Source organism: Eubalaena glacialis, chromosome 10 (assembly GCF_028564815.1).
Source record: "Eubalaena glacialis isolate mEubGla1 chromosome 10, mEubGla1.1.hap2.+ XY, whole genome shotgun sequence".
Taxonomy (NCBI): Eukaryota; Metazoa; Chordata; class Mammalia; order Artiodactyla; family Balaenidae; genus Eubalaena; species Eubalaena glacialis.
This window is the reverse complement of record NC_083725.1, coordinates 103,616,597-103,625,617: the sequence shown is the minus strand read 5'-3', so window position 1 is coordinate 103,625,617 and position 9,021 is coordinate 103,616,597.

The following is a 9,021-nucleotide window of genomic DNA, read 5'->3' as shown; positions in this document are numbered from 1 at the left end:
GAAATAAGCAATGGAAGGTAAAGTAAAGGTAAGCTAAGTTCGTCTCTGTTTTTTTTCTTTTAAGGTAGAGCAGGCATAAGGCTGGGCCAGTTATTAAACTATCATGTTTCAGCTCCAAATCTCTGTGATGATGGGGCTCTTCCTTCACCAGCTGTCTTACTCAAAGTTTATGCCAATGGGCAGTACTAGTAGGAAATTGAAAATCAGGAGGAGGGCAGAAAGTACTAGTTCTTTCCTTCATTTTTGTTCCCGTCAACATCATCTCAGAATCCCAGAAATATCCTTCACCTCAGTAGCAGCTGTTGTTTCCGACCTCCAGCGTTCTTTCTAAAAGATTGTCTTCTCCAAGTTTCTGTAACTCCAACCACTGCCCTTTATTCTCCCCAGCCTTAGGGATGATAGCTGCTTCCTTCCGTTATTATCTCTGGTTCATTTAGTGCTTTCTTTTACTCTTCAGCCCTTGGATACATGCCTAAGAAATTGCCTATATTAAATTATATCTGTTGAAATGCATAGTGTGGTTTTGGTGTTCTTGAATGGATCTTAACTGATATGAAGGTCAACAAGCTGGAATAGCTAATTATAACTGGTGTTTAAACATATTTTTTCATAATGCTTTAAAATGTATCATGACTCTGTACTTATGTAGGCTTTGTAGTTTTTTAGGATTGTAAAATTTCCCCATTGTATCACATAATATTTTAAAACATTATGATATCCTGTAACAGATTCTTTGCTATATACTCACTAACCAGTGATGATAACACCAAGAATAAAGAGGACAGTGACTGACATTTATTAAGCGCTAACTTTATTCCAGGCACTTTAAATGGATTTCACATTTAATCCTCACCCAGAGTCCTATAAAGTAGATTTTATTATAATCCTAATTTGACAGATGAGGACACTGAGGCTCCAACAGATTGAGTAACTTGTCTAAAATCACATAGCCAGAAAATTGTGAAACTGAGAATCAATCCATTTGTCTGACTACAAAGCCCTAAGACCCTACAGTCTTCTTTTCCAACCTTGTTTTCTGTTACTCTCATCCATTCATTCTTCAACTAACCACTCAGCCAATATTAAAGCAATGCCTATTATCCTTCAGGCATTGGAGATACAGAGATAAATTAATCACCATTTCTGCCCTTAAGAATTTACTGCTTATTTGGATGATTTTAGTTTAAAGAGAGAAATGTAAAAGAACAGTAGAATTGCTTATATACATTTCCACTGGGTATACAGTGGGGACAGACAGGACTATGTGAGCCACGCTCTTGAGAAGATCAAATAAATACTATTGCAGGGGAACAGGTTATCATGAGGATATAAAGGCAGTGGCAGAAATATTCTTTAGGAATTCCAGGGGGTGGACTCTGTCTGTCCCTCCAGGTAAGGACATGGCTGTACTAACATGGTGTCTTTGATTTACAAACCAGGAGGGTCCACTGTTAGTAAATCTTTCCTTAGATGAAAAGTCATAGATTTTTCATGTAATCATAAATATTAATATATAATATTAATAGTATATTATAGTTATTAAATCCCAGGTATTGTTGTAAGTATTTCTGTATATTCATTTATACTTTAAAAGTTATTATTAGATAAAAATGATGTTTTCCTTATTTTATGGGTGAAGAAAGGAAGACACATACAGATTGAGAAACTCAGGCATAGTCACATAGCTGGTAAGGGCCAGTATAGCCCCTGCTCTTATCACTACTTATTTTCCAGAACAATGATATCAACCCTAGGTATAAAATGGCAGGGCCACACTAAGCATTGAATAATCCAGAATTGGAAAGATCATACATTTTCTGAACAGTGTCACTGGCAGCTGCATGTCTCCTTTTGAAACTTTGGGGAACAAGGGAAGACTTCCTGAAATAATTGCTTCATTTGCTTTGACCTGCCTTTATAGTCCCTTTGCTTCCAACGATTTTGTATGCTTGGCTAATTAAATTTAGAACAAATCAAACGTTAAAAGATACTGCTATGAATGTGTGTGTGTGTGTGTGTGTGTTTGTGTTTGAGTGTAAACCCATACCTACCAGATATACTGCATTCCTAGCCACCGCTCAGGCAGAGCTGCATGCTTTATCCTTTCTCTCTTAGCCTTGTAGCACGGTTCTCCTCTACAAGTTGTCTTTTTCCCTTACAGAAAAGCAGCAACCTATTTTAGCCATCTTATGAAAAGGAGGTTACTTGGATGGATTCAGTTCAGCTCTTGGTAAAATGGAAAAGCCATTATAAATCATGTTGCTTTCTCTATCTTTGCATCTCTTATGTTCTCTGGATCCACCACTGTGTCCTCTCATTTTCATTTGGAACATTCTTGGCTTACTTGCTGAACTAACTCTCAGGGAGCCAGAGAGCTATGCAAATCTCATATCTATCATCCCAGTTTGGCAGACCCTTGGTAGGCAGGCCACTTCATGGATCACCTAAATGCCCACGCTTGAGCCTTTGGAGCAGGGGTTCATCACTCATGGATTGGGTGTGTCTGCAAGCACTGGGCAGCCTCTGACAGCCCCCTGAGTGGTGCAGCGACCAGTTTTCCTAACACTATTCCAGGGGGCTACTCAAGGAACCACAGCAAATTCAGAAGAACCCTAACTTAATAACAATCTTTTCTTCCCAGCTTCTAATACTGGCCAGACCTTGTCACTTAGTTCTTGCCCTGTAGGCTCTAGTATCCAACCGGCTCTAGTAAGCATCTTCTTCCTATGAAGGTAAACACCATGATTGTTATAGTATTGCAATCTGGACTGTCCTCCCAGCTCCACATATGGGAATCTCATCTCTTCCTTATGGCTCCACTCAAATGTCACTCCTTCCATGAAAATGCCTGGTGAAAAAGACAGTGTATAATTTTTCTGTTCTACAGAAGAGGGCTGTATTCCTGGAGTCATGGGGCAGGAACCAGGACAGCCAGGAATCAAAAAATGTTTGTTTACTGAAAACACGAGTGCAACTCCTTGATTTGGTTTAGTTAATTTATCTTCATATGTTTTGTTGGGATTTAGAGGGCATTGCCTCATCTTGATTTCTATTACATTATTAGAGAGACTACCTTTGGTATTATTCTTATTTAAATGTTAACAACATTTGTTTGGGAGTTTGTATGCTAGTGGATGCATGTTGACCTTTAATGATCATTCCTCTGTTTTCCAGTTGCATGAAAACTATGGAATTAATAATTCATCCAGAAGTTTTCAGGGACCAATATCAGACTCTCATTTATGGCAGGGTTATCCAACTTTTTCTCCCATCACAGAGCACTGTAAGTAATAACAAACATAAGGCACACTGGGGTAAACAGAAGAGTCTACTGGCAGTAACAGCCCCTTGGCTGCCTCAGGGGATGAGGCAAACAATACATCAGTGCACTCATCACCCACTGTACCAGCATGCTGGGCATCCAGTTGGGGAGATTTGATTATGCTATAGACAATTTAGAAACCTGCCTTCTCAATTTTTTTTTAAATCGGGGCTATTATTTAGCTACCCTTAAGTTATACTAAGTCTCAAAATTCGGATACACCATTTCCTATATATAGTGAGTGAATTTCAGGAAACCAAGAACAGCAGAGGAGCCAAAATACTAGAGGAAGACAAATTTCTGAATGGTCTCTCTCCAATTCCTAGTAAAAATCTTTACAGATGCTCAATAAATACTCGTTGACTTAAAGTACACCATCTGCTCTAGTACTTTCCTGCGTGTTCTTTTTCTCCTCTTTTTGTATGGATAGAATTGAAAATTCTTCACATTGGTCCTGGCACATTGCAGATGCCTTCAGGTGTAGACAATCTGTCTATTATTGTAGGGTGCTCCACTCTCGTCATTTATGCCTGCCATTTTCACGTTGTTTATCAGACATGTACGGCCTCATTTGTTTCTGTGCACAGCTCCTTTTTCATTTACTAAAGATCTGTGGGAGGTACTGATTGTTTTATGTCCCACAAAAATCTGCCTTCTGTCTTCTTCCTTAGAACAGTAACCTGATATTTTTTTCTCAGAAAAGATGGTCTAGTGCCTGCCTGGTGGCGCAGTGGTTAAGAATCTGCCTGCCAATGCAGGGGACATGGGTTCGAGCCCTGGTCTGGGAAGATCCCACATGCCGTGGAGCAACTAAGCCCGTGAGCCACAACTACTGAGCCTGCACGTCTGGAGCCTGTGCTCTGCAACGGGAGAGGCCACGACAGTGAGAGGCCCGCGCACTGCAATGAAGAGTGGCCCCCGCTCGCTGCAACTGGAGAAAGCCCTCGCACAGAAACGAAGACCCAACACAGCCAAAAATAAATATAAATAAATAAATAAATTTATAGGGAAAAAAAAAAAAAAGAAAAGATGGTCTAGGTCAGTGGTCCCCAACATTTTTAGCACCAGGGACCGGTTTCGCAGAAGACAATTTTTCCATGGACCAGGGTAGGGGTGTGGTTTCTGGATGATTCAAGAGCATTACATTTATTGTGCACTTTATTTCTATTATTATTACATTGTAATATATAATTCAATAATTATACAACTCACCATAATGCAGAATCAGTGGGAACCCTGAGCTTGTTTTCACCTGCCACTCACTGATAGGGTTTTGATATGAGTCTGCAAGCAATTGATTGATTATGGTCTCTGTGCAGTCAAACCTCTCTGCTAATGATAATCTGTATTTGCAGCCGCTCCCCAGTGCTGGCATCACCACCTCAGCTCCACCTCAGATCATCAGGCATTAGATTCTCATAAGGAGCACGCAACCTAGATCTCTTGCATGCTCAGTTCACAGTAGGGTTTGTGCTCCTATGAGAATCTAATGCCTCTGCTGATCTGACAGGAGGCAGAGCTCAGGTGGTAATGTGAGTAATGGGGAGCGGCTGTAAATACAGATGAAGCTTCGCTAGCTCACTCACCCACCGCTCACCTTCTGCTGTGCAGCCTGGTTCCTAACAGGACATGGACCGGTAGGGGTACATGCCAGGGGGTTAGGGACGCCTGGTCTAGGTTATTGATCTAAAGATAGGCACATAGCTATTCTAACCAATGAGACATGATAGCTGTCTAATGGGGGTGTCCCTTAGAAAAGACTTTGGCTCAAAGAAGGTGAGAAGGAAGTGACTCTGTATTTTGAAGCATCCTTGCTTACTGTCTTTGAATACGGTATGATGATGAAATGTTCACATGATACTGTTGCAATCATGAGAGGAAGCTTGTTGAGTTAATAAACTTTCACAAGCAATTGTCAACCTACCAATGTTTTGTCAGATGAGAAGAAACACCTATTTTTAATTTTTTTTAATTTAATTTAATTTAATTTTTGGCCACACCGTACGGCACCGTACGGATCTTAGTTCCCCGACCAGGGATCAAACCAGTGCCCCCTGCATTGGGAGCGTGGAGTCTTAACCACTGGACCGCCAGGGAAGTCCCGAACACCTATTTTTTAAGCCTTCTTAGGTTTTAAGTTACTTGGAGCCACACCACATTGTGACTAACGATGAAGTGTGATTAAACAGTCATTATACTATGATTTCCCTACAATCTCCCATGACTCTTGTGATATTTTCCATTTTAGAATTCTTCAGATTCAGATTTCCTGATGGGCACTGACTGCCCATACATTTTAAAATTTAATTAAACAAATGTTTATTATCTCACGTCTCTGTTAGACTGTGAATTGATCAAGGATGATGTTTAATTTATCTTTGCATGTCTGACATTTTGATGAAACATATAATAAATACTCAGTAAATTCTTCTTGAATAAACTTATATTTTTCTAATTGTGTGCAAGGCATTGTGTTAAATATCAGAGACATAAATATGAATATAAAATGCTGATTTCACTGAATGAGGTATTCCATAATTTAGATGATTTTTGAATTTTTTTTCCTTTCCAGAATGCTGTAAAAATTTTGAGGACAGAGTCTATGTCTGCTTCATTGTTATAGATTATAGAATTCCTAGTATAGGTTCTTATATCTCTAAGGTCCTGAAAATCCAAGGCAACTTAATAAACATGTGTCAAATAAATATCTCAGTAACGGCCCGCCCCATTGTTATATCTGAACTCTGTGACAGTTGCCTTAGGAAATTATTGTCCTTACGTTCTGTTTGGTTGAGGAACTTTTTTTTTTAATATCTTTATTGGAGGATAATTACTTTACAATGGTGTGTTAGTTTCTGCTTTATAACAAAGTGAATCAGCTATACATATCCATATATCCCCAAATCTCCTCCCTCTTGCGTCTCCCTCCCACCCACCCTATCCCACCCCTCTAGGTGGTCGCAAAGCACCGAGCTGATCTCCCTGTGCTATGTGGCAGCTTCCCACTAGCTATCTGTTTTACATTTGGTAGTGTATATATGTCCATGCCACTCTCTCACTTCGGCCAAGCTTACCCTTCCGCCTCCCCGTGTCCTCAAGTCCATTCTCTACGTCTGCATCTTTATTCCTGTCCTGTGCCTAGGTTCTTCAGAACCTTTTTTTTGTTTGTTTTAGATTCCATATATATGTGTTAGCATACAGTATTTGTTTTTCTCTTTCTGACTTACTTCTCTCTGTAGAACAGACTGTAGGTCCATCCACCTCACTACAAATAACTCAATTTCCTTTCTTTTTATGGCTGAGTAATATTCCATTGTATGTATGTGCCACATCTTCTTTATCCATTCATCCGATGATGGACACTTAGGTTGCTTCCATGTCCTGGCTATTGTAATAAGAGCTGCAATGAACACTGTGGTACATGACTCTTTTTGAGTTATGGTTTTCTCCGGGTATATGCCCAGTAGTGGGATTGCTGGGTCATATGGTAGTTCTATTTTTAGTTTTTTAAGGAAGCGCCATACTATTCTCCATAGTGGCTGTATCAATTTACATTCCCACCAACAGTGCAAGAGGGTTCCCTTTTCTCCACACCCTCTCCAGCATTTATTGTTTGCAGATTTTTTGATGATGGCCATTCTGACCGGTGTGAGATGATACCTCCTTGTAGTTTTGATTTGCATTTCTCTAATGATTAGTGATGTTGAGCATCCTTTCATGTGTCTGTTGGCAATCTGTATATCTTCTTTGGAGAAATGTCTGTTTAGATCTTCTGCCCATTTTTGCATTGGGTTGCTTGTTTTTTTGATATTGAGCTGCATGAGGTGCTTGTAACTTTTGGAGATAAATCCTTTGTCAGTTGCTTCATTTGCAAATGTTTTCTCCCATTCTGAGGGATGTCATTTCGTCTTCTTTATGTTTTCCTTTGCTGTGCGAAAGCTGTTAAGTTTCATTAGGTCCCATTTGTTTATTTTTGTTTTTATTTCCATTTCTCTAAGAAGTGGGTCAAACAAAAAGGATCTTGCTGACATTTATGTCATAGAGTGTTCTGCCTATGTTTTCCTCTAAGAGTTTTATAGGGTCTGGTCTTACATTTAGGTCTTTAATCCATTTTGAGTTTATTTTTGTGTATGGAGTTAGGGAGTGTTCTAATTTCATTCTTTTACATTTAGCTGTCCAGTTTTCCCACCACCACTTATTGAAGAGACTATCTTTTCTCCATTGTATGTTCTTGCCTCCTTTATCAAAAATAAGGTGACCATATGTACGTGGGTTTATCTCTGAGCTTTCTATCCTAGTCCATTGATCTATATTTCTGTTTTTGTGCCAGTACCATACTGTCTTGATTACTGTAGCTTTGTAGTATAGTCTGAAGTCTGGGAGCCTAATTCCTCCAGCTCCGTTTTTCTTTCTCAAGATTGCTTTGGCTATTCGGGGTCTTTTGTGTTTCCATAAAAATCGTGAAATTTTTTGTTCAAGTTCTGTGAAAAATGCCATGGGTAGTTTGATAGGGATTGCAGTGAATCTGTAGATTGCTTTGGGTATTACAGTCAGTTTCACAATGTTGATTTTTCCAATCCAAGAATATGGTATATCTCTTCATCTGTTTGTATCATCTTTGATTTTTTTCATCAGTGTCTTATAGTTTTCTGCATACAGGTCTTTTGTCTCCTTAGGTAGGTTTATTCCTAGGTATCTTATTCTTTTTGTTGCAATGGTAAATGGGAGTGTTTCCTTAATTTCTCTTTCAGATTTTTCATCATTAGTGTATAGGAGTGCAAGAGATTTCTGTGCATTAATTTTGTATCCTGCTATTTACAAAATTCATTGATTAGATCTAGTAGTTTTCTGGTAGCATCTTTAGTATTCTCTTTGTATAGTATGTCATCTGCAGTGACAGCTTTACTTCTTCTTTTCCGATTTGGATTCCTTTGATTTCTTTTTCTTCTCTGATTGCTGTGGCTAAAACTTCCAAAACTACGTTGAATAATAATGCTGAGAGTGCACAACGTGATCTTGTTCCTGATCTTAGAGGAAATGGTTTCAGTTCTTCACCATTGAGAACGATGTTGGCTGCAGGTGTGTCATATATGGCCTTATTATGTTGAGGTAGGTTCCCTCTATGCCTACTTTCTGGAGGGTTTTTATCATAAATGGCTGTTGAATTTTGTCAAAAGCTTTTTCTGCATCTATTGAGATGATCATATGGTTTTTCTCCTTCAATTTGTTAATAAGTTTTATCACATTGATTGATTTTCGTATGTTGAAGAATCCTTGCATTCCTGGGATAAACCTCCCTTGATCATGGGATATGATCCTTTTAATGTGCTGTTGGATTCTGTTTGCTAGTATTTTGTTGAGGATTTTTACATCTATGTTCATCAGTGATATAGGCCTGTAGTTTTCTTTCTTTGTGACATCTTTGTCTGGTTTTGGTATCAGGGTGATGGTGGCCTCGTAGAATGAGTTTGGGATTGTTCCTCCCTCTGCTATATTTTGGAAGAGTTTGAGAAGGATAGGTGTTAGCTCTTCTCTAAATGTTTGATAGAATTCACCTGTGAAGCCATCTGGTCCTGGGCTTTTGTTTGTTGGAAAATTTTTAATCACTGTTTCAATTTCAGTGCTTGTGATTGGTCTGTTTATATTTTCTATTTCTTCCTGGTTCAGCCTCAGAAGGTTGTGCTTTTCTAAGAATTTGT